The sequence below is a fragment of the Mus caroli genome, chromosome 11 (assembly GCF_900094665.2).
Source record: "Mus caroli chromosome 11, CAROLI_EIJ_v1.1, whole genome shotgun sequence".
Lineage (NCBI taxonomy): Eukaryota > Metazoa > Chordata > Mammalia > Rodentia > Muridae > Mus > Mus caroli.
The window spans coordinates 76,279,480-76,306,019 of record NC_034580.1 but is presented as its reverse complement, the minus strand read 5'-3'; the positions used below and the strand labels follow the sequence as shown (position 1 = coordinate 76,306,019).

General features: G+C 44.5%; 1 protein-coding gene and 1 long non-coding RNA gene across 2 annotated transcripts in view; one reads left to right on the top strand and one right to left on the bottom strand.

The window, feature by feature from the left end:
• Asic2 (acid sensing ion channel subunit 2) overlaps positions 1–26,540 on the top strand; it is a 1,137,334-nt gene that overhangs the window by 672,962 nt on the left and 437,832 nt on the right. The window lies entirely within an intron of this gene.
• LOC110305191 lies at positions 23,082–25,045 on the bottom strand. The gene is made up of 3 exons (XR_002379142.2): positions 24,783–25,045; positions 23,906–23,988; positions 23,082–23,273 (listed from the first exon to the last, which is right to left on the bottom strand). It is a non-coding gene; the product is annotated as an uncharacterized LOC110305191 (long non-coding RNA).

The window sequence follows — 26,540 nt, the reverse complement described above, 5'->3', positions numbered from 1 at the left end:
AGAGAGAGAGAGAGAGAGAGAGAGAGAGAGAGAGAGAGAGAGAGAGAGAGAGAGAGGTGTATTTGTAGATGCTGGACCAGGCCACTAAGTGAGCATCTGTCTGATGGTTCATTTTCACTAAGTGGTAGGAAATGAGGTCATCTGTTGAGACACAAGTGGGAGCATAGGAAGGGACATTTAGAGGAGGATTACAAGATTTGAAATTACAAGAAATAGGAATGCATGAAAGAAGGGGATGATTGAGGTCTCCCTCCCCCACAGGTAATAAATGAGGCTTATTATTATTTAGGATTCAGAAAGTCACCCCTGTCCTGTTTTATCTCAGTAACCGTCGGGGGAGGATAGAACAGACTGTGCTCATGCAAAGCTCATGCAGAACAGACTGACCCAAGACAGAGGAAAGCATGAGTAAAGGAAGGGCTTGGGTCTAATGATGGTTGAGTGAAGCCAGGGCTAAAGAGGTGAGAAACTTAAAACATATGACAAAGACCAGCAGGTCTCAACTTCCAAAGGTCCGGAAGACGTCAGAGAGCAAAGCTGGAAAGAAAGCACTGTGGTGGTTTGAAGGAGAATGGTTCCTGTAGGTTCACAAGTTTAAACACTTGGTCCCTAGTGGATTAGGAAGTATAGTATTATTGAAGGAGGTGTACCACTCCTAGTGGTACTAGGGGTACCACTCCTAGTGTTTTCTCTCTCTCTCTCTCTCCCCCCCCCCCTTCTGCTTGTGAATCAAGATGTGAGTGCAGCTGCTGCTCCAGCTGCCTTCAGTCTGCCATTGTAGACACTGATGCTCTGGAACCATACTCCCAGCTAAAATCTCTTTTATAAATTGCCGTGGTCATGATGCCCCATCCTAGCACCATAAAGGCAACGAAGACAAACAGTGAGGGGCCAACAGGCAGGGAAGTACATCACAGGAGAGAAGGGCTATGAGGGTTAGATGTCGTAGGGAAAGCCTTTTGTGGTGATAGACAAAACTGAAATGTGGTCTTGAGAGTAGAGGCCATGGTGAGACTGAGAGATGGCTTTGGACTTGATGGCCTTCAGGAAGATGCTTGGGTTGGAGAAGGGGAGTCATCTGAATCAGATGTTTAAATTCACTTCTGGCACATCCAGGTAGCTTTTGCATAAGACTAAGAGAAGGAAAGGAAGAGGGGGGAGGACAAAAGTAGAGAAAGGAAGAAAGAAGAAAGGAAGGGAAGAGAGAGAAGTCAGGAAGAAGCAGGTCAGTAGCCAGTCCTTTCTCTTAACGTTAGGAAGAATCCAGCTCTCCATTCCAAGATGGTGTGGCCAGCACCCAGCCTCTCTCTCTCTAATGCCAACACTTGCTTTCCGGATTTTCTCTTATTATGTTCCACCATCTCCCAGGCTTTCTTCAGATCCTGGTTCCCATGGATGCCTTCCCTGGTCTCTGCTTTTGTCCCTCAGGTGGACTCCACATCACTTTCTTTTCACATATGGCTCCTTCCATCCTTCAGGTCCTCATGACAACTGTCACCTCTTCAGAGAAGACTTAGCCAAACTCCATCTGAATACGATACCCTCCCTTCCCCATTGCTATTCATGCTTTGCACTGCCCCAGTGCTCTGTGAGGTAGGGGCCAAAGCATTTTGTTAGACTTTTCCTCTTGCTCCCAGCCAAGTGCAGGGAACCTGGTGAATATCTGTGGAAGGGGGTTTACAGTGGCTTAGGAAAGTGAGACGTGCCTTCACAGACAGATATTTATCTTCAGCAAGGATGACTTCATGGCATGGTCTTGAAGTAGCTCAGAGACTGAGGAGAGTTTGGGACTGACTTTAGAGTCACGAGATGTCTAGAGCATGAAAGCAAGATACTGTCTGTGCAAAACAAGGACATTGAGAGAGATGGTCTGTTATTATACATGGGAAAACAAAGAGAGAACATCCGGGGATGGGGCCAATGCCATAGAAATGCTCACCAGGAACTGAGTTCACAATTATAAAGACTGGACGGGAGATCCACAAGGAGAGGATGGGCTAAGAAGTAGAAACATAGGTTCCTATGAGCATCGAAGGTCAAGAGAGAAGACCCCGCATAGTCCCAGGGAGCACTGTCTATGCCAAAGGGTTCTAACCACATGGTGTTTGTGGACATAAGAGGTGTCTAGTCCCTAAGAAGAACATCAAAGGATCCTGGTGCAGAGGAACACTCAGCAAGGCATTCGAGTGTTCCCTCCAGTCTGAGGTCACAGCAGATAAACTTAGCCAGCCACTTTCAACTTTAAGACATACACTACCTTTCTAATCAAATCCAAACAAGGGCAGGCAAGCTTTCCCAGAGGCAAGAGCCCACAGCGCCAGAAAACCAAATTCAGAACATGCTTGTAAATAAAGCTAAATCCCTTCACTTAAGTCTTCTCTGTCTCTGTGGAATTCTCTTCCCCTTAAGACAAATAAAAACCAGCTCAAAATATGGTCTTAAAAATCTCATCAGTGGCTGTGAGCCAATCCACGCACTTCCTAACAATGTTAGGTTGAAGTGAAAACTGAACTGAGTCTCTGGCTACACCTCCCTGAAGGCATGTCGTGTCCTCTGAAATTCACACTGAACTGAAAATGTTCCTTCTCGGGAAACAGCCAAGCACTGGGTCTGGGGGAGAGGGGACCTGGAGGAGGGGAGAGAAGAGAGGTTTTGGTCAGGATGTATTGTATAGAAGAAGAATAAAGAAAAGGAAAATGAGAAAAATCTAAAGGAAAAAAAATATAGGGCCACTATTCCCAAAGGGCAGTGTTGTTTATATTTGGGGGTGTTTTTAATAACAAGTGGGAATTCTGCCTGGTGGTGGTGGGGAAGATATGCTCTTTCTAGAAAAAAAATGCTTTGCTAATGATTGAGAGTGCCTTTCTGAAAAAGCTTTATTTAGCTGAGACAGTTACGGACACAGGTGGGACTTACTCTACCCCACCCACCGTCACTATAGTCACCAACCTGTCGATTCATTCTTGGGCCACCTTTGCCGTCTCTCTGAACCTGTTTTCCTGTGACAAATAAAAATGTTAAGACTTTCAGGTGCCCCAAGGACTCCTCTGGGTCTTGGGCTTCTCTGGCCTCCTGTAAAATGGCGGCCTGGGAAAGATCCAGAATCAGTCTAGCCTTCAAAACAGCTGATCTTGTCAGTAGATAGCATTTCACTTCATCTGGAGTTGGGATAGAGACAATAGGTAAGACAGTCAACTCTCTGACACCCTGGGGTGCTTTCCAGCTGTTACCACTGACTTGCCCAGTGGGGACTCAAAGCATCAATGATGCATATGAACACCCTCAGCCTCAGAGGTGGGACAGGCTTTAGGTTTACTGCAGAGGACCAAGAATTCTAGCATAAGTGTGATGCTGTACTCAAGTGACATAGAGGGATGAAAACAGACCCTGGGGACTGGAGAGCTAACTCAGTGGTTAAGGTGCATACTGTTCTTGTAGAATACCCAACTAGGATTTCTAGCACCTGTATCAGATGGTTTACAACTATCAATAATTCCAGATTCAAATGACTTTAAGCCCTATCGGCCTCTGGGTCTCGAAGGAAAATGTGACTAGCTTGTGTCAAGTAGTGGTTCTCAACCCGTGGAGGGTTGCATGTCAAATAGCCTGCATATCCCCTTGCTGTTCAAATGACCTATCCAAAGACACCAAATATCAAATGTTTATATTACAAATCATAACAGTAGCAAAATTACAGTCATAAAATAGTAACAAAAATAATTTATAACCTCATCTGTATAAGGATTGTGGCATTAGGAAGTGTTGAGAACCACTGGGAGGAATCAACGAATTCATGCCTACCATTCAGCCAGTGCCCAGCTGGGCACCCTGTATATTTCTTAGAATCCCAGAGTGGGGAAATGTCCATGAACCCCAGAGCAGAGTGCCTCTCGCTTGAGGATAGCTCCTCTCCATTGATATTGTCTGTCAAAGGAAGAGATACTGTTCACCTTGGCCTGTTTGTACTACTGACTCTCTACTTTCATTTGCTAATAAGCCACCTTGTAATCCCTGGGTCCACAGACATCTGGCCAAAGAGTCTGATTAGTGTGGAAAAACCTTCAGAATTTAAATCACAAAGTGGTAGGTAGCCTGGCCTCTGCTGGTTCTCTATGCCAGTATGAGGTTTCTCTGCCACACATGAAGACAACATCAGTCTTGACTTACTTCACACCATTTTAGATGCCTTGCTCTATGGCTCACCTCTCTGCCTTTCTCTGATGTAATGAGCCTCCATGTGCTTGTCCTGGCTGCTTGTACCCATCCCTAAGACACAGTTTAGCTTCTACCAGGAAACTTCCTGACCGTTCGGGATGCCTGGACTATTTCATATACTGGTCTGTCACTTCCATCCAGGTGTGATAAACTTGAGGACAAGCACCTGGTCATGTTTGTCGGCATACCCAGTGTCTAATCTTCAGCGGAGGCATAACAGGAAGAAGGAAGGAGCCATGAATGAATGAATGAATGAAGTCCTTCCTCTTATGTCTACCACCTTTTAGATCAGACGGTGATGTTCAGGATGGTGTGACCACAGGCATTAATATCTAGTCTGCAGAAGGTCAAGGTTGGAAGGAACTTGAGAGACATTTTAGCTCCATGCCTACAATTTAAGCAGAAGGGCACTGTGGTCCAAGGAGGGAAGCCGGTTTATGTGAATCCTCTATCAAGGCATGGAGGGATCTCCTATTTGTTCCAGGCTGTTTCCTCTACACCAGTCTCCCAAAACATATGCATTGCCCTGAAATTCAGAAAGCTAAAACTTTGAAAGATGAAGCTTCAAAAGAAACAACACTCAGTTGTTACTGGGAGAGGTGTGAATGGACACATTGGTTTGGAAAGCAATTTGGCAATGTTTTATGTACATAAATACACAGCACACACCACGGGACCTGGTAATTCTCAGTACAGTCATGTATCATGCTTTCAGGGGGATTTATTCAGAGGGATGCATCACTGGGTGATTTGTCATTGTGTGACATTTACACAGACCTAGATGGCACGTTCTGCTATACACCTAGCCTGTCTAGAGCTACACTGTAGCCCACTAGGCTACAGTGCAGGTGACTGTGTCTACTAGGATCCTAGGCACTTATAACACTGGGGCAAGTGTTGGGTCATTTAACCATATCCCAACTTACAGAAGCTACAGAAAATTAATATGGTATAAAAGGTAAAAATTAAGAAGTGCACTCTATAGGGCCCTTCCCAAGGACAGAGTTGGCATGCCCGTATGTTCCCCTGGCTTAATCACTGAGTGAGCTGTAAAAGAATACAAAGGCCTTGCCCACCCACCCTCCCCCCTCCCTCAGGCACACTAAGATAGACTTTGTAAACACAGTACTTAGGCAGCACTGAATGTATTTGGGTCCTTTTCCTTTCTTTAATAATAAATGGATTCCGCTTACCGTAACCGTTCTTAGCTCACTAGTCTTCATTCTCAAAGCCTCTGCTCTTGTAACACTTCGCTTACAATACGCACCATGCAGACACATTCTCCTCCTTTATCTCTTTATCCTGGAAGTTTTCCACCTCAGCCTTTTGCTTTTGATGGTCATATTTTGCACTTGGTGTCAAAAACAGAAACCATAATGGCATTACAATGGCTACGACGTCACTAGGCAATAGAAATCTTTCCTCTTTGTTGTTATCTTATGGGATCAATGTCATCTATGTGGTTCATCATCAGCCCAAGTGTCGTTTTTTGCAATGTATAAACCCGACTATACACACAGTTTCGCAGAAGGTGTTTTATTTGAGCTCAAGGACTTTTTATCACTGCACCGTCGGCAATAGCAGATGCCTGAGCACTTAAAATGATCCTCGGTGGAGAGATATATGTAAGATGTGATATCATTATGCAGCGAGCAGGGTAAGACTCGACAACTAGAAGGTCCGACAGCTCAGGAAGCTGAAGTAGGAAGATCACTGAGTTCATGGGTTCAACACAAGCTTGGAACGCATAGTGTGCTCTCAGAGACTGAGCCACCAACCAAAAGGCATACATGGGCTGGACCTACACCCCCACACACATATGTAGCAGATATACAGCCCAGTCTTCATAAGGGTCCCCCAACAACTGGAGAGGGAGCTATCCCTAAAACTGTTGCCTGTCTGTGGGTCTCGTTCCCCTAACTGGGTTGCTTGGTCTGACCTCAGTGGGAGAGAGGATGTGCCCAGCCCTACAATGCTTCCACCCTCTCAGAAGAAACGGGGAGGATGGGGGAGGGACTGGGGGTGGAGAGGACTGGGAAGGGGGACAGCAATCAGGATGTAAAGTGAATAAATAAATAGAACAGAGAAAAAAATTAGAGAGTAAAATAATTGACATAGACATGTTAGCACAGGCAGGGCTCACAAGCATAATTTTGGTTATTGTGGTGGTGGCATCCTCTCAGGACTTGTGAGCTGTCATCCCAGTATGGTGTGCCTTAGGCTCTCTGGTCGGGTTCTTATTTAATGACTCCTGTAGAACGAGCAGAGAGTTCTGGGTCATGAACCTAAGCGTGTCAACTATATTTTCTGAAGTCAAAGCTGCTCTAGGATTAGGTGATGTTTACTGAGGGATCCATGCATCCCTTTAAGTAGTGAACAAAGACTGAATAACACCCTCTGCAGATTTCCATTTTTCCTCTCTTTGACAGGGTGTATCTACATAACTCTGGAAATTTAACAAACAGTGTAATGGTGCTAGACACAGGAAATGGCTCAAAGGAAGTTGGTAATGTTGAGGGCTAGAGAGACATCCCAATAGATAAGGGCGTTGTCTGTGCCACAGTGAAGACCTGAGTTGAATCCTAGAACTCATGTCAAAAGCTGTGTGCGGTACCTTTAATCCTAGTACTGGGCCTGCGTGAGGCAGTCAAGAAGACTTGCTGAGGCTTACAAACCAACGGCATAGCTCCAGGGTCAGTGAGAGACCCTGTCTCAAAGGAATAAGGCAGGGAGAGATAGAGCAGAATATCAGTTTTGGCCTTTTGTGTGCACACGACTCTCCCCCGCCCCCCATCCCCACCCCTGTCCCCCTCCCCCACCCCCATCCCCACCCCTGTCCCCCTCCCCTCCCCCTATGGCACACAGAATCAGTAGTGTTGTTTATGGACACAGCTGGAGAACATTCAATAGTAAACATTCACACAAACAGGAGCCTCTAGAATAAAGGCACAAAGGCTGGAGCAGCAGCAGCCGTTCCCGACCCGTTTTTTCTGATCAAGTTACCACCCCACCAATACAATTATAGGGGTATGAGCAGTCAAGTACTCTTACACCTGAAAGGTTAGGAGTTACAGTGAGCCTCCGTAGTTATGGTAACATTTAGTCTTTGGAATATCAGGGAAATATCAGTCTTCTGGTGTGAAAAGTTGGCCACTTATCATTCTTTGACCTTCATAATTACAAAGAAGCCCAATAAGATTTTCCAAGACTGAGTCCAACCAAAATAGACAGAAGAACAAAATACTCACATAATGCTGAGTGTAATAAATGAGCTAAAGAAGGATGCCTAGTTCAATGGCAATGATGGACATTTTAAAGCAAAGCTATTGGGCCAAAGGGTAAAAACACAGAGGTGTAAGGACACTCATTAACTCCAGAATAATGTTACACAGAGTATAAGGAGTCTAGCAGATGTCCCTATTGTGTCTGCAGTGCTTTTTTTTTTTTTTAGATTTAAAGCAAATATGAAATAAATAAAACAAGTGTGAGTACGTGGGAGTCTGACTTCTATACTCCATGCCTTTCTTAATGTTCAAGTGGGTTATTGCTTCTTAAGATAAGCTGAGTGTTACCCAGATGAAAAGGAATGGAGAATGAGTCTCAGTGGTGAAAATTGGCAGGTTCAAGGCTACACTTAAGAACTGGCAGGAGAGAAAAGGACAGGGAGGGTGGGAAGTGTCGCTCCCTAGAGGCAGGGAGGTCAGTGGTATGTCTGAGAATGGAGATCCAAGCAGATCTCTCCCCACCTAAGTTCTGGGTGCTCTCTGCTCCTATTACTAACAGTACTCGAGTCACAATTCATTAAAATTAGTTGTCTATGTGTTTTCTGGAAATCTAGGCTCTGCAGACCCACTTTCTGTACCTCACCTTTCTTTGACCCTGGGCACAGGGACAACAGTGCTGATGCTGGCTCAGCTCTGCTGTTTTGTTGTAAATAGTCTCTGTAGAAAACACCATCTTGAAACCCCTAAAGCTGCATGTCCCTCGGATACTCGCTGGGGTCCACTGACACTATCTCCCAGAAACCTCTGGCAGACCCCAGGACAGGGCAAAGGTCTGATCAGTCTCTGACTCCAGGTAGCTGCCTAAGGCTGTGGTCTATCCAGGGTGACTGAGACATAACTAATAAGAGGGATCTGTGAATGGAAAAAAAATGAGTAGCTTCTTGAGTCTGGCACAGGGGCATATATGAGTCTTGGGTTTCCCGAACAAAACAAAAAGTTATCCTGAAAAAAATACTTAGAGAAAGGAAAGCTATACCAGGAAGAAGGAACGATTCTAAAAATATTTCTAGAACATTAGATGCTCTGCTAACACAGGGCCAGAATGCTTACTTACCTTCTTCCCGCTACATCTCAAACACCAAAAGTGCTCATTATACAGGTAGAAACCAGATGGGCCAGGATGGTCTACAACTTATAACAAAAGTATGTCAAACATAGGATAAACGTGGTGTTTATTTCATGTCTTCCTGACATAGGCAGATCTGAGCTATATCCCATATCAATCTATGTGTCCTTCATTAAATATCTGGAGGCCCCGCTGGTTCCTGCCTGCTGCAGCCCCTGATGGTCCCTACTCCAGCAGTTAACATGTCTGGGCTCAGGGAGTGCCTGGTCTGGCTATGTGAGGGGTGGAGTACCTGGCTTCTGATCTCTATCCATTCTGTCCCAGACATCTCCATTATAAAGGCCACCAGTGTTATTTTATTGGGCTGAGCTGAGGAGATGTTTATTCACCTGGTGCCTTTCAAACGGATTAGGTGGATTTAGTCCTGGGATGAAAGCCCCTGAATCCAGCATCTTGGCCTGAGAAAGATCCAAACATAGAGATATTATACCACAGTCTTATGCCACAGTCTCTCATGCCAGTCCGTGCCCCAGGATCTCCCTGCTGGAACCACATTTTTCCTGCTCAAGAAATTAGTTTCTTTTTTTTTTCTCTATGATCCGATGAAAGCCAGCAGGAGCCAGAGTAAGCAGGTAGCATGAAAGTACTTACTGATTACTGCATGCCCATGGCCAGCGACGGAGTTCCCAGCTGGCCCATGTCATCTTCATGCTATGACCCTTCAGGGACGTGCTTATCATTCCCATTTCACAGTTGAGAAAACTGACCTCCAAAAAGTTTTCTACAGGAAGCCAGTGTTACACAGCTGTAAAGCCATGGTTAGAAGCCAGGATTAGAATCAGCTCCCCCATCTACGGCCCCTCTTTTATTAGACAGAGATTCTTTTCTCATACAATAGAATCTGAATTCTGTTTCCCTTCTCTCTACTCTTCCCAGTTCCTCCCTACCTTCTCTCCCCTCCAGATCCATCCCCTTTCTGTCTCTCATTAGAAAAGAATACGCTTCTAGGGGCTAGCAACAAAACGTAGCAAAATAAAATATAATGAGAGAAAATGAAAACCGTCATATCGAAGTCGGACAAAACAAGCTCACACTGAAATAAAGGAGCCCCAAGAGATGCGCAAGAATCAGAGATCCACTGGTCCGCACATTCATGAGTACCATAAAAGTACTAACTGAAGTCTATAGTATATAGGTAGAGGGCCCGGTGCAAACCCATGCAGGCCCTGTGATGGCTGCTTCTGTCTCTGTGAGTTCAGATGAACCACGCTTACCATCTCTTTGTCTTACAAAATGTCTTGTCAGTTTGACAACACAACCAGACTGAAAGCAGCTTGGGAAGGAAAGGGTTTATTAAATACTATGGGTTAGATTAATTATATCGTCCAGGGAAGCCCAGCCATGAACTTAAGGCAGGAACTCAAAGTGGAGACAGAAACATAGACCATAGAAGAATGTGGCCTATGTTTTTGTTTGTTTGTTTGTTTGTTTTTTCTCCCCATGACTTGCTCGGCTTTCTTTCTTATACAGCCCAGGACTACCTACCTATAGGTGGCACTGACTCTGGAACCTCCAACATCAATCATTACTCAAGAGAATGCCCCACAAACAGGTCCACAGGCCAGTCTGATGGAGGCAACTCTCTCAGAAGAGAGGGTGGTATGGCTGTGTGCATCTTCCACCAGTGGCCCAGGAGCAGTCTGAGGAGAGAGGATCAAATCCAATTTATCACTTCATTTGCACCATCTCATCCAAGGCTTTTCTTAGCACAAAAGACTTGATTTGGAGGGGAAAAATGAGAAAAAAATTTAAAATGACTGTGCTATTTCATTGAAACACTCATGAATGTTGCTTCTAAAAAAGCAAGCTGGTGAGGTGAAGGTCAAAGGGAGAAGAGGCAGGAGTTAGAGAATTCTGAGAACCAGCAATAAGGCCAGAAAGCCGAGATCCTGAGATGAGGGTGTCCTCTGTCAATAGGCAAAATGTTCAAATGGCCAAACTTCAGAATGGAACAGCCAGTCCAACTACCCCATCCAAGACATTTCTCTAACCCCCACTGCCCCAAATGGAGGTGTTTTGAAGGGTTCCCTCACACAGAAATTCACAAATTGCTCCTGAGGGCAATGCTTTCTTCCGAAATGAAGGTTATCAGAAGCAGTCCAAGGACAAGTGTGACCCAAAGTCATTGTACAAACCTTTCCAGAGTGAATACTGCAGAGAAACCATGCAAAGCACTGAGTCACCCGTCTGGGGTGACCTTGCCACCTCTCTGTGCAAAACACAAAAAGTCAGAGTTTGTTTCTTTGAAATCTCTGAGCCTGGGGTAGGATGCTCTGATTCAGAGAAGCACATACACTAGAAGTGGAAGCTGGAATATAGCTAAGACAAGGGTACCAGTGGGAACCTAAATTCAGTGGGAACAAGTACAGTGGCCTCAGGTGGGTTCTGTGACACTCTCCTGGGAGTCTTTCCTTTACCTGAACAGGCAGGTAGTTTCAAGATGGCTGGGCATATTTGAATTCTTCATGGTTAAGAATAGAAAAACATTCTCATTTGTTTTAAAAGTCTCTCTCTCTCTCTCTCTCTCTCTCTCTCTCTCTGTGTGTGTGCGTGTGCGTGTGTGTGTGTGTTGTGTGTGTGTTTGTATACATCACATGCATATGTGTGCACATGGACACGGACACCAGAAGTCAATATCAGTTGTAGTTCCTGTAGAGTTGTCTACCTATTTTTTGAGACAGGGCCTCTCTTTGGGATCTGGGCTCACCAATTAGGTTAGGTTATCTGACCAGCAAGCTTCAGGGAGCCTCCTGTCTCCACCTTGCCAAGACTGGGATTACATGTGCGCACCACCATACCTAGCCCCACCCTTTTAAATCTGGATTCTGCAGATCAAACTCAGGTCTCTATGTTGGAAGGCAAGCACTTGACCCACAGCTATCTCTCTAAACTCAAAACCATCTCCCCACCTCTCTAGCCTCCAAAAGCATTTTCTAATTAAAGATACCTCTTAACTGTATATCCCACTATTCCAAAGAGTGAGGTGGCATTCAGTTTGGTGCTGCTACTACGATTGAAGCACAGCAGCAGCAGCATCCTCGTAGGGGCATGTTAGAAACAGACTCTCAAGCCTCCCTCAGGAATCGACATTTAAGCAGAGCCTGCACTAAAGCTTGAGAGAGGTTTTAGCGTACTGGTTCCTCAGAACAGCTGCTCAACAGAATAAACCAGGGAATGGGGTCACTGTGAAGACTTTGCCAGTCCCTTGAAGTTCTGATCATCAGCAAATCATCCAAATATCTCTGTGGTGTTTCAGCCAAATGGGCTATCGTTTAGACTCAGTCCTCTGGAGCAATATCTATTTTTTTGCGATGCAACACCTAGTTGATGGTTTCCTGGCCAGGATCTGCTATTATTCTCAATTATAATTTTACACTACCCAGTTCCGACACCAGCTGCCCTATGAGTCCCTTCTCGGCCTTTCCCTTCTAGAGAAATCATCCCTGGCTCTGAGCCCCTGTTGTGGCTCTGCGTTAATGTGCCTTGCCTTGAAACTTGCCACAATTTTGATTCTCACAGTAAACCTCAGCTACCTACCTTGGCCTCCAAAGCCCAAGCTTTTAGTCATATTTGCTTCCCTAGAGTACTTAGCGTGGTGCACAGCCCAGGTACCCTCTATCTTCTTGAGCTCCTACATTGAGAAGTATTGAGAAGTCCAAACTTACCACTCTCCGTTCTTAAACAAACCATGTTTAACTGCCCATTTATTCCTCTCTAGGGATGAAAATATGAGCTTCTTTGTATGCTTTTAAATAAAACATCACATCAGATCCTTTACCTCATCTTGCATAGCAGCTATAACTCTCACCAAGATGTCCAGAGATAGTATGAGCCTCACCAAGTTGGAGTCCAAGACTCATTTAAACTCTAGAGTCCACAACCATGACTCCATACCATGCCACCTGCAGACAATGCCCCCATGTCTTCTGATTCCTCTGCTGCCTCCAGACAAGCCAATGAGGGATGATGCATATTTCTGCTTCAATTCCTGTCAGTCCCTGTGTTTCTCTTCTTGATGCTCTGGGGTCAATGGGAGCTCAGAAGGTGGGCATGGGATGAACCCCATTTATTTCAAGGGGCAAGTGAACTAAGGAGCCTCAGGGATAAAAAGCTAAAGGAGAATCCCTGATAATTGTTCCAGGTCCAAATGGGGCTCACCCTCCGATTGGTCTGGCTCCCTACCTTGAACCACAGCTCACCTGGTCTGGAATCCAACATCACTCTGTCCACACCAGTCTATGCCATTGGAGGTTGGTCGCTGCTCTTTTCATGTAGTCTAGCTCTCATACACTGCAAGGTATCTGTCTTCACCAAGAAGACCATTCGACAAGCCTATGCTCACACTTCAGACATCCTTGTCCTAGCAATGACAAGAGGCACTCTGCCAAGTTCTCAGACCCCCTTGGACACTGAGACTTACTGTTGGGGTACAGGTTCTTTTTCTGACCTACCCTAGTCTCCTTCCCTTATTCTGCCATATGTCAACCCAACACATCTTTTTAACGTTTTCAGAGCCCACATTTCTAGAAGGTTCTCTCACCTGCTGTTAGACACGCCACAAGAAGTCAAGTGCCACTGGAGGATTTTCAGTCAGAAAACAGTTGAAAGTCAACTCTCTATGCTTATTCTCCCAACTTTCGGGAAGCTGAGACAGGAGGATTGCAAGTTCCAAGTCACCTGGAGTCTCACATAATGAGATTCTTATCTCAAAAACAAAACCAGAAAAAAAGGTGAATTAAAGTTTGGACTAGGGAAATGGCTCTGTCAGTAAGGTAAGTTGTCTTGCAAGCACATGGAATCCTCAGAATCTATGTAAAAACTTGAGGAAACAACAGGCACTGGTGGTGCATGCCTTTCATGCATGCACTTGGGAGCACTTTCCAGCACTTGGGAGGCAAAGGCAGGTGGATCTCTGTGAGCTTCAGGACTGCCAAGGCACACATACTTATCCCCACATGAACATGCAAATCTATGTTATACCCTCACACACAAAATAATGTTGCACTTTTAAAATTCCTCACTCTCTGTATGTATCTTGAAAAAAACAAAATAGATAGATGATAGATGATTGATAGATAGATAGACAGACAGACAGATAGGTAGATAGATAATAGATAGACAGACAGACAGACAGACAGACAGACAGAGTGGGGCAAGCAGAAAGGAAAGGATAGGTGAAGCCCTGAAACATGATGACCAGACGACCTAGCCTTTTCAGTGAGTTCCAGACCAGTGAGTGATCCTCTCAAAAATCAAGTTAGATAGTTCCTTAGGAATGATACCCAAAGTTGTCCTCTGGTGGCCTCCTCATTCATGCACATGCATGTCTATATACATCAGCATGCATACCTATAGCCATACACACATGTAAATCTATGACTATACCCACACCGAAAAGAATGTTCCACTTTTAAATATCCTCACTTTCTGTATCTGTTTAAATGAGAAATATATACAGACATATATATGTATATACATACAACTTATTTTACAAAATATTTGTGAGGATTAAAACAGATTAACATGTAGGATAGTTAACATTATGGTTATAAATACTCAGCCTAGAAGAACTATATTTAACAATTGTTCTGAAGCAGCAAGACAATCAATGATTCTGTTAATAAGCCTTGTTGTAGAAATATATAATATAGTTAATGAGTGTGAAAATCAGAACAAAAGCAAAGTATTTTATGCATAAAGGAGCTCACTTTGTTTCACCTGGAAGATTAATCCACCTAGATCCTCATTCTGGGGGAAATTAGTTGGTTTGCAAACTGAAGTGCCAAATGGTGGGGGAACATGGAGTCTGTTGTGTCAACCACCGCCATCATCCCCCGCTACACCTGTGTGGTGGTTGTGGTTTGTTCATTTAGCCTAGGAAGGAACGGAGCAGGTATTGATTTCTGCTGCCCCTCTCTGGATAACCTCTTCATCCCTAAAAATGTTTCAACGGACTCTTAAGATATCAAAGAAGGGAGAGCCACTTGATAAGTCTGGAGGGATGCAGGCTAACTGGAGAGACCTGCTTGGGTCTCCCATGTACCCACCCTCTGAGGATATTAAACCTCAAAGATGGTTCATGATCTGACCTTTAACAATTTCTTGGAAGGTAAATTTATGTTATCTACACTTTGTCTTGCCTCATTGATGATTTTCTAGTAATTTACTCTACTTTTAACATTCTGTCAAAAAATATGATCCAGTTCATGAGAACAGTCCATGGCTGATAGAAGTTTCTCATTTCAGGATCCCAGTGTCTTTGGTTTGTTTGTTTGTTTGTTTTTTGCTTGCTTGCTTTTTGAGACAGGGTTTCTCTGTGTAGCCATGGCTGTCCTGGAACTCACTTTGTAGACCAGGCTGACCTTGAACTCAGAAATCTGCCTGCCTCTGCCTCCCAAGTGCTGGGATTAAAGGCGTGCACCACCACTGCCTGGCTGGATCCCAGTGTCTTGATCATCAAGATCTTACATTAAACCTGACTATAGTTTCTGTGACTTTATCCTTGGTTGTTTTCTTAGGCAAAGGTACTTTCCCAGGTGGTCTGCCTCTCTGCTCTTTAGCACTTGAATCTAACAGCAGTTTAGAATGGTCTAATGTAGAACCATTCACCCAACCCACATAAGTTGGGGATAAAGAGGGGAAGCAGGAACCAAACATTTTCTGTGTGACCTGTGTTCATTTTCTTTTACCCTCTATGAGTTCCTGAGCTATCATATTTCAAGGGAATGGAGGCATATCTTTCTAACTCTGGATTATAAATTGACTTATCTTCAAAGTCCACTCTGGAAGATCCCACATTTCTTCATTTGGTGACCTTCCCTGAAGAGACTTCAGAATGTACTATCAAAGCCTCAGGACAATCTTTCTCTTGAATAATTAGAAAATTCAATATTTAGAGGAAGCGTTGGAAGCTGACTGCTGTGTTGTGGCTCTAACAGTTCCTGGTGCTCCTAATAAAAACAGCCAGGAGACCAGACACCATCATGAAAAATGGCCCATGTGTTTTCTCAACTGCCTGCTTCTTCCACTTATCCAAGATCTGTCAGTTCCTAAGGAAGCTCTAAGCTCCAAACCTGGCATAAAGAATTGGGTAATTTCCTATCTTTTGTCCTGGTGTCCCCAAGCCATAGACATTATTTTAATGGAATTCCATTGTATCTTCCAATTCAAATGGACTTGAAAGCAAACAAAACATTTAAAGGGAGAACTTTCTTCCAAAGTGGTGTGTGTGTGTGTGTAAGCCTTGTCAGGACTTGAGAATTGTGCAAAATCCTGAATCAGGGAATCAATGAATAAAGGGTCTCCCAGCACTCTCTCCAAATGCTTAGGGAATGAAGATTTAGTTGTCTGAGAGTCCAGTTCCAAGCAATGTTTTCTAGTTGGGGAGTTAAGTTCCCGGAACTTGCTCACTAATGGTATGAAAACATTTAACAAAGGAAGGAAGCAGAGAATGGAGGGAGAGAAAGGGAAGAGAGAGATATGAGAGAGAAGGAGGGAGAGAGGGAAGAGAGAGAAAGAGGCAAGAGAGGGAAGGAGAGAAGGAAGGCAAGGAAAGGAAGGAGAGAGGGTGAGTGGGGAAAGAGGGAGAGGAGGGAATATGAGAAGGAGGAAGAGAGGAGGGAGGATGGAGGAGGCAGGAGGAAGGAAAGGCATAGAGTGAGCAGAGCCGTCTACTCACCTTGTAGTCTGGAATCCAGCACGGGTGTCTTTTAACAGAAATTACCCTTCCTGATGACCTCATGCTACATCAGTAATAAGCAACCCCTGCTTCCAATAAGTTTTAACTGCCACATAAAATTTAAATCTGGGGGCTGGTGAGAAGCTTCCTATATTATAGCCAGAAACAGCATCTCACAGAAAATACCAGGAGCCACTGAGAAAGTCGAGTCAGAAGACCTTTCACAATCCAAAGGCTACAGAGAGGGGGGCCTTGTCTTTCTACACGAAAAGCAGGCTTCCAAGTCAGGATAACAGAGACTGTGAGAAGCAGCAGCAACAAGTGACAGGACAGCAGGCAAATACTCTAGAGTGGCAAGCAGAGATGAAGAACCAAAGGCCACAAGTGCCCATATCGAGACCTGCAGTGTTTGGGCACATGAGAGTCATATGCATCTTAGAAGGCCTATGACAGGTGGGTAGGTCACCCATGCTTTCAGCTGATTCATGCATCTTACAAACTCCCCCAAAGCTCTTCCTATGTGCCAAGCACTGTAAAGATAGTATCTCACCCTCTGGGAGACAGAGACACAATCCCAAACTGTGCCAGTACAATGTGGGTAGTTGGATCACAGAGACATGCACCAGGGCTGAATGTCACAGAGATGATGGGCTGCAGCTCCTGGACAGATGGGCTTTTGGACAAAGGTCTTAGGAAAGGAAGTGTCTAAGAATGTACCTTTGGTCTTCAGAGGATCTTCAAAGAATTCTGTGGGGTTCTCTTTCTTTCGTCCTTTTGTTTCATAAAGGCCAGAGCAGGTCTTATCGAATGAAATATCCCCTGAGGATGTTAAGTCAGTCTGCCCTGTTACCGTGCCTACGTAGATTCTGGGGTGAGAAAGCCAATACCTTCTTGTCGTTTGTTCTCTGGCGACAGACATGTGAGAAATATTGGAGAAGAGGAAAGATTTCTCTTTGTCCTTGGCATTTTTTCCTTTGATAATATTTCATCCAAAAAGGAGTTTTGGATCTGGTCTTGGTCACGTGACTTGGAAGGAGAAGCTGAGAGTGATACAGCAGCTGAGGAAAGGAAGCTCGTGATATACTCTGGCAGGTACACAGCTCTGACTATAGCTGTCCCCAAAGCACCTCCAGAGGGTGAAGGCAATAGGTCAGTGAGTTAGAACTGGAACAGGTGGGTAGATACAGGAGCAAGCGAGCCCAAAGCAATGCCATAGACTGGGCCCAATGGCAGGGTCGTGGATATGAACTAATTGCAGACTCAATTAGGAAAAATCCAGAATCTAGGGTTTCAGTATAAAAGGAGTCAACAGAACACAGCCTTGGAGAAACACCAGAACCAAAACCAGGAAGACATCATTAAATTGGAGAACAGACATGATATAAGACATTGTGGGAGCAGCAGTAGGCCCAACAAGAGGAGGATGGGAGGAAGTGAGCCAAGGGAGGTGTGACCCAACGCATAGGCTGTGGAAAACAACCCTCTGTGGGTCATCTGTCCTATCTCAAAACCACCCCATGTCCAAGCAGCCATCAGAGTAGAGACCTGATAGAAGGAACGGGAAGGGGTTCACACATGACAGTAATGCTCAATACAGTTCAAAGCTCTCACCAGAGTCCAAAGGTGACCACCGAATACACAGAGATCATGCTCACTGAAAATAAGGGACATTTCAGTATCACATTTTCTTATACAGAGCTGTATGGTATGTTCCCTCTAAACTGAAGTATTTGCCCATGGAGATAAATGAGGCTCACCAGCCTTAGGTGACCAACATGGGGTAAAGAGAAGGTTGCACGTCCAGGAAGAAGAGACACTTGGAAGACTCTTGAGGGCCTTTACTAACAGTATTAAAGACTACTGCCTTTAAACAATACCTGGCGGTAGAGACTCAGAGCTGCAGAACTGAGGAAGATGTCTGGATTTCAGAGTTACCTAGAACCTTCTTACAGAACCCCGGGGCTTTGTTGTAGGAGCCAGGCCCCCTCCCTACTCCCTCAGCTGGGCGGGCTTGATACAGCTACTTTTGAGTCATCCTTGCTCCTTGTAAGTGAGCCTTCGCTCAAACTCCTGTTTGTAATTTACTGGGTCACCTAATTAGTCATTGGTACAATCATTACTTTGCTCTGTGGTGGGCTCCCTTTCCAGGTAGACTCGAGTGTGAGTGTGTGTGTGTGTTAGGGGGGGTGTGTGTGCATGAAAAGACCACCTCACAAGAGATGAGCTGGGAATGTGTCTGTTCTCGTGTAAAGGCACAGACAGGAAAAGGGCATCTACATTGGACTGTAGTAGTAGTGTAGGCAGGTGGGCAGTCCCACCCCACAGTATTACCCAAGCATCCCAGGTCTTCCCTTTGCCTCACAGTTTCGTCAATCCTGTGTCCCATTTTGTTTATCATTGTGATGAACACTGTGGCCAAAAAAATATCTTGGAGAGGAAAGGCTTTGTTTCAGCGTACACCTTGCAGTCCGTCATGAAAGAAAGGCAGGATAGGAACCTGGATGCAGGAACTGAGGCCGTAGAGAAACACTGCTTACTATCTTGTTCCCTCTAGATGCTAAGCTCTTATTTTAGACAGCCCGGGACCACCTGTGCAGCAGTAGTGAGCTGCCCAAAGCAAGCTGCTCATTGATGAAGAAAACACTCCACAGGCTTGACTAGATGCCAACATGAGGGAGCCCTTCTCTCAGTTGAGATTCCATCTCTTGGATAACCCCAGCTTGTGCCAAACTGGCAAAAAGGTGAGCAGGATGCATTGGATCTGAGCTAGGACACCCTTGTTTTCTCTTCATCCCAACCCAATTGGGAGCAGGGAAGAGGGAGTAGAGGCAAGGCACCTTCAGCAAGGATGCTGTGATTACACTGTGTACAACTTTTTTTTATTAGTATCCTACCTCAACTAGAATTCAGTTGGCCATCTACACCAAGATAGAAGGTGAGTCTTTGACCAGTGTGTGCAGCTAAAACCTGGTTGACTTTATTTACAGGGAAGAAAGAGAGCTCAGAAAATGGGAAGCAACTAAGAGGCTCTGGCACTGTGATTTGCAGCAGTTGATCCCTGGAGTCACCTCTGCTTAAAAAACCCTTTCCTGGCTTCTAAGTATGGTCTCTTTTCTGTGTTCCTATGACACTCATGATTAACTCTACTAAGCTTACCTGAATGCACAGAACTATTCTATGTATTTGTCTCTCTTCCACTAAAGTATGGACTCCAAGGGCATCAAACACATATCTTTATCTTTGGATCCTCAAATGCTAGATGGAGTGTCTCAACCTTGTCCATAACAAAGGCTGGATTGATACGTCATTCAGAAAGCAGTTGGATATCTGAAGAGTTTCTGGTGTGGTTTGTGACAGTAACTCCTCTAATGTATAGTCATGTGTGTGTGTGTGTGTGTGTGTGTGTGTGTGTGTTTATTCATATGTCTAAGACACTAGCTGGTTGATGCAAAATGTATACATAGGATGCCTGGCGTATGCACTAGCAGAAAAGGACATTCCTTTATTGTGTCGAACGGTTGAGCAATGGCTTCCACAGGATAGAAAGCCTAGGTTGTAGCCATCACCTTTGATGTTTCAGACAGCTTGTCCACCACTTGTCAACATGTGCCTGTCCGCATTTCTCTTGGAGTGACCCTGATTGTGCCGGTCAGCAGCCATCTCAGATCTTTTCCTCATTGTCATAGGACATGGCAGGTGAGAGCAAGGAGAGCTTGAGTTGTCAAACAAAAGGGGAAGTGCACTGTGTATATCAAAGTAGGGGAAGACTAACTGAACATTGGACTTGGGAGTTGGGATCATTTCTGTGGCTAAAATTGTGACTGGAGGATAGGCTATGGCATGGGTAGAGAAATTCTGTTGAGAACATTTCCTAACTCCATTTCCTGATGCTAGAACTACACAGAACTAGTACACTTGTAGTCAGACAAGATTTGAGAATTTGTATCAAGACCCGTGGGAACGTTTAAGGGTTTATTTCCAGGGAATCTAGTCCCCAGTCCAATCTGGTCTAATATAACCACTGAGTGCTTCCTCTGGCTGGAAACCTTACATTTGGGACTATTCTGGAATAGCAGGTGCTGAGCAGCAGGTGGACGTGGTTGGTTACAACTTAATATAGTGCTATGGAGATGTGTCTCAGACACCAAAGTGCCAGACTTAGAGGGGGATTTGAGATGATTTAAGAGCGACACTGACTATTAGGGAGATGGAATTGAGAAGGGCTGAGAATGCTCTAGGCCATGAAATTTGCTAGATGGTTGATCGTTCCCTGTGGGAACAGTCACAAGCTTTGTTTCTGGAATTACAGTGATAGGACACTAGAATTGTAGGAGACATGAGGATACTGGTGTCAGGTTAAACCCAGGCTCAGCCACTGACTGTGCCCTGACCTTGGGAGAATCATCTCTACATACCTCTGCTTGCCCATATTTCCCCAATGAGCTAAAGGACAGTGTGCACTTCACTGGGTTATGTGAGAGCAACAACAAGCCAGAAAGCATAAGTGAATGTCTGGCACATTTCCTCTGTAAACATTGGTTCTCATAGAATCTGTCATTGTGGAGCAGAAAGAAACAGAGCTCTCTGAGAGCAGATGAAACAGCCCCTTGGCTTTGACTTTCACACTTCTGTGAAATCCGATAGGATTATCTATTCCAAAATGACTCTTTGCAATTTAGAGGGAAACCACCGAACTGGCTTACACCACTGAGAAATCCAGAAGGGGTTCTGTTCACCTGTGTTTTTTCCTAGAGAGTGGGACTGTTATTGGGACCTATGGTGGTTCATTGTCATGGTCAACTTGATGAGACATAGAATCACCATGGAAACATGTTCTGTGGGTGTATCTCCGAGAGTGTTTCCAGAAAGGCTGAATTGAGGAAGAAGAACCCATTTTGAGCATGGGAGACTACGGACTGGGGTTCCAGACTTAATAGAGAAAAGAAAGAAAGCCAAGTTAAACACTAGCTGATCTATCTGTCTCTGTCTCTATCTCTGTATCTCTCTCTATCTATATCTCTATCTGTAGCTCTAGCTCTATCATTATATCTACACATCTATCATCTACCAATCTCTGTTTCTCATATAGCTGCAATGTGACCAGCTTTCTGATGCTCCCATCAACACAGCTCCCCCATCACAATGGACTGCACTCTCAAACTATAAGCCAAATGAACCGTTCCTCACTTACATTGTTTTTTGTCGGGTATTTTGCCACAGCAATGGGCAAAGCAGTTAACACAGGACCCAAGCCTAATCCCTCCCTGCTTTCTGACCTCCTTTGAATTTCAATACGATCCCTCCTCACAATGGTTCCAGAGGACATCAGCAACTCCAACCTCCTGGCCTCATAGCACATCATCCTAGACAAGGAAGAGGGCTTTCCTTCCACCATGATCCAAATGGCCCATCACCCCCAGCCCCAATGCACACTTCTTACATCATTGTCACATACCCAGTGATAGGACATACTGGTCAGATATCCCAGCTCAGCCCAACCACAGAGTTAAGACTGGCTAATTACCCAAGACAGCTTCTAGGAAGAAGGGAGTCCTTGAATCAAATCTGAGCATTGAGGACAGAATAAGGAAGGAAACAGATGCATGGTTGGCAAGTGTAGTGGTTTGAATAGGTATACCCCTCATAGATGTATGAATGCTTGCTTGGCCTAGGAAATGGGCAATGTTAGGAGGTGTGGCCTTATTGGAGGAAGTATGTCACTAGAGGCCAACTTTGAGGTCATATATGCTCAAACTATGCTCAGTATGACACAATACAATCTCTTTCTGCTACTTTCACATCAAGATGCAGAACTCTCAGCTCCTTCTCCAGCACCATGTCTGCCTGGATGCTGCCATGCAACCTACTATGATAACAATGGACTGAACCTCTGAAACTGTAAGCCAGCCCCAATTTAAATGCTTTCCTTTATAGAGTTGCCTTGATTCTGGCATCTTTTCACAGCAAAAAAAAAAAAAAAAAAAAAAAAAAAAAAACAAAATTAAGAAATTAAGGAAAAGAAGACTATGGTTTGAGATTTATTAAACTCCCAAACACACATATGTGAGTGAAATCATGAAATATGGTGAAAAGCCTGGAATTATTTATTCATTGCATGTTTATTTGTGTGTGTTTCATGTATGTATGTACATGTTCACAGGTGTGGGCTCATGTGTTCATCGTATACATGCATATGTGAAGAGGTTCCAAGTTGAGTTTGAATGTCTTTTTCCATAGCTTTCCCTTTATCTATCAAGACAAGATTTCTTACTGATTCTGTGGCCTGCTAATTCCAGCCTGTCTACCTAGCCATCTTGCCTTGGGGAGTCTGTGCCTGCTGAGGGCTGGGATTCCAAGCTGTGGCTACATTAGCCTGACTCTGAAAGCAGTTCTGAGGATCCAAATTACAAGCCTTATGGTTGCATGACAGGCACTTTATCCACTGAGCTATCTCCCCAGCCTAATCTGAGATTTAGTTTAACCGTGTTACAGCCCCCAGAAGATTTGTTGGGTCTTGAAGAATCTAACTAAGCCAAGGACTATACAAGCTTGGTGCCACCTAACATATTTATCTCTCTAAAGAAGAGAGCCATTCACCAAACAAAGTCATTTCCCAGCAACCAGATCATATGGTAGCCTCAGCTTAAGCTGAAAGGGCAAAGGACACCATCTGGGGGACCCAACTGGTGATAAGTTGCCTATGTGACTGGCAGGCACAGGGACCTTCTTCCAGGGGCACAGTCTGCTTGGGACTCTTTCCTGTGCTGATAAAGAGACACTCAAGCCTCCACCAAACAGCTTATTATGTAGAAATATGGATTCAGTGGGGCTCACTTCCTGCAAGGAGGAATATTGCTGGAACCAGTCTCCTGTTATCTCTTTGCCTCGTTGCTTTCCGTTTCTTGCCCCCTTTCCTTCGATGAGCCTCTCATTATGCAGAGCCGTTCACATTTCTCTTTCGAAGATAAAGCTAAGACAAAGAAAGGAAACATATTTAGCGCTAATGATGGGCACAGTTTCATTTTTCTGTGTGAATCTATTGCTGTTTAATGAGCTAAATATCCATGAGATGGATTAGACACACTGATCCAGCTTGTGTCTCATGGGAAGTGGCTTTTTAGTGGTAAAAATCAGCTTCAGGAAGAAACACAAGGGGAATTGCCTCAGCAACACAGCAGATAGTGATCGAGGGCACAGAGTAGCTGGGGCATGGACAGGTAGCAGGCAATGAGTTGCTAGCTGTCCACCCCCTCAACAACAGACTTAGTACTGCAAAAACACGGAATGATCAAAACACTGGAGTGAGGTAGACCCAGGATGCTAAAAAAAGACTCCCACATAGACAAAAAGCCAAGACAATGTGAACACTGAACATGAAGGGCTGTTTAAGTTGACCAATTAGAAAATGCCAGTTATCTCTACTGGCACCACAGAAGCTGTCCAAGGATGGGTCCATCCCACTTGAGACAGTGCCTTTGGTCCCAGGAAGGAACCAAGTAGGCAGAATACCTCCAATTTAGTCTCATTGTTCACTTTTTTGGTAACAGAAATCTGTTATTTCTTAAATATCTTTACCAAAGAAGCCATTTTCAAAAGCAATACCTTCTCCTGGGAGGGACCGCAGCTTTTATTCAACACTCTATTTGTGGATCTTGAAGCTCAGATGGGAAAGTCCTGCAGCCAATCTGTAATTGAATCACGATCAACAGCTCACTGTGGTTTACTGAAGTTGGCTGGGTGCCAGGAAAAGTTCTCAATGCTGAAACACACAAAGCTATTCTAGATCCCTCCAATATTATTTTGAGGCAGGGTCCCTCACTGGCCTGGAACTCCATCTCCCCAGGTCCCGACTGGAGGTTTCTGACAATTCCATGTGTGTGTGTGTGAGAGTCGTCTGAGGCTCAGCGAAGTTAACTTTCGCTGCTAAAGTCTCACGGCAAGGAAGAGATAAGCATGGGACCAGCTACAGAGCCCAGTTTATGATCTGTGAGCAGGACCAGATTCCCTGACCAAACGTGGCTCCAGAAGTTCCAAATATCAAAGCAGAAAGCACACCCTTTTATTCTGTTAACCTAGAAGACATCTCTTATACTGTTGGAAGTGACACTAGTTCTACACAGCCTCTATACCCTCATGCTGCAATAGAACTGAACTTGGGGAGACCCTAAGTGACTCCTCTCTCAAATCTGAAACTCCCACCAAGAGCCTCTCTCCCACACCACCACTCCCCTGTTCTCTAGTGATACCAAGAACATTTGTATTCTCTTTGTATTCACCAAGTTGCTCTTTCCAGCTAGAACTCACCCCTCTCTGTTGCCTGATGTTAAGCCCCTATCTTTTAAGACCCAGCCACAGAAGATAAAGAGGTATCTCAGAGGTTAAGAGCAATGTCTGCGCTTCCAGGGCATCTGTGTTTGAGTCCCAGAACCCATATGGAGGCTCACAATATCTGTAACTCCAATTCCAGGGGAAAGTTTACCTGCTTCTGGACTCCATAAGCTCCAGGAATGCAGTCCCAGGGCTGGAGAGAATGAGACGGAAGCCTTAGTGAGACTGTTCTGTGTCACCGAAAACATTTCTCAATGTGCTTAGCTTCCTTGTCTATACTCTCAAAAGAAGGAAAGTACTGATCTCCAAGGATTCCATCGAGAGTTAGATAAAGTGATGCACATGAACCTTAGGTGATGTCTATGTTCTAGTGGTACCAAGAACATTCCGGCCTTGGTATCACATCCGGTGATGTGAACCCCTCACTCATCTTTTTAGAGACCAGTCCAAGATGGAAGGGTTGGAAGGTGGTATCTTAGCCCTGAGTATTGTGATGTCTTCACTGCCACTACCACTGCCACTGCCACTGCCACTGCCACTGCCACTGCCACTGAATCCAGCACTGTCATCTCCACTATCACTGTATTGATGACAGTGACTTTTCTGTTGTGACTTCCAGGAGTACAGGGACTTGGCCTCATTCATCTTCATGCCTGGGTTTTAAGAAGTGATTAATAAGTGAGTATAGAATTGGATTGTTCAAGCAACTGTCCACTGGAAATCTTTTATTATTTGGGCTCTGGTGATAAATTGTTTTAAAACTATTTGCCTAGACTTTGCCACCCAATGAAGCTTTGGATTCCATAAAACTGAGTATTTTTAAACTGCAGATTATACACATTAATAAATATGAATACATTAATAAAGATATTGTCTGCATAAAATATTTAACAAATACTTAAATTTATAAGCTCCAAGATTACAGAATCCTCAGGATATGCACATGTTTTTTTTTGGGGGGGGCTATGAATTTTCAAAGGAAATGAAGTTTAACATTGTGGGACACTTTAAAATAGCCAATGCTGGGGACAAGAAAGACAGATAAGGTTAAGAGCACTTGGAAAGGACCAGAGCTCAGTTCCCAGCACCCACAATGGGCAGTTCACAACTGCCTGTAACCCCAGCTCCAGGGCATTTGACAATCTTTTGGCCTCTGAAGTACCTGCAGTCATGTATACATATATACATAGACCCACGCATATAAGCATACCTAAAAATAAAACAAAAATCTCTATAAACACTACAATCACCAGCATTTATTGAGCACTGACTTGCTGCCAGGCACAGTGTTAATACTTTACATGCTTTATGTGTAATTCTCATCACCTTTATTATAAAGTATGCATTGTTCCTTTCTTACAGACAAGCAGAACAACATTGCAGTTGCAGGAGGTCTGTGAACTTGAGCAGGAGCACATTTTTGTACTAGAGCTCCAGATTTGAGTTGTGTCCTCTTTTGACTACAGGAGAGAGGGTCATCTATGCCTATAGACTCGAAAAGTTTTTATGTTTCGTCATTCTTTATGATCTGGAAACTGTCGACTAGTATTCCCACATTACAGCTGAGGCATCTCAGGCTTCCTGCAACAGTCATTTGATGCCACAGCTAGACTTTCTGGCCTTTTCTAAAGTCATCCAAATGCCTGGGACATTAGAACCCCCAGTCATGTTCAGGGCAGTTGCATTTCTAGCTTTATACTAACTCACCAGCCCCCCTTACTCCGGCACCAATCATCTGCCTTGAACCTGGGAGACGCCCTACCAGCCTCATAGTTGAGCAAAGGGGAACCATTACAGATAGTCACATCTTCACACAATGAAAACACAGGAGAGAAAATAAACATCATCAGGAAGATGTGTCCGCGGACGCTACCTGTGGCTGGTGCAGTGCTGAATCATGTGGAAGGAT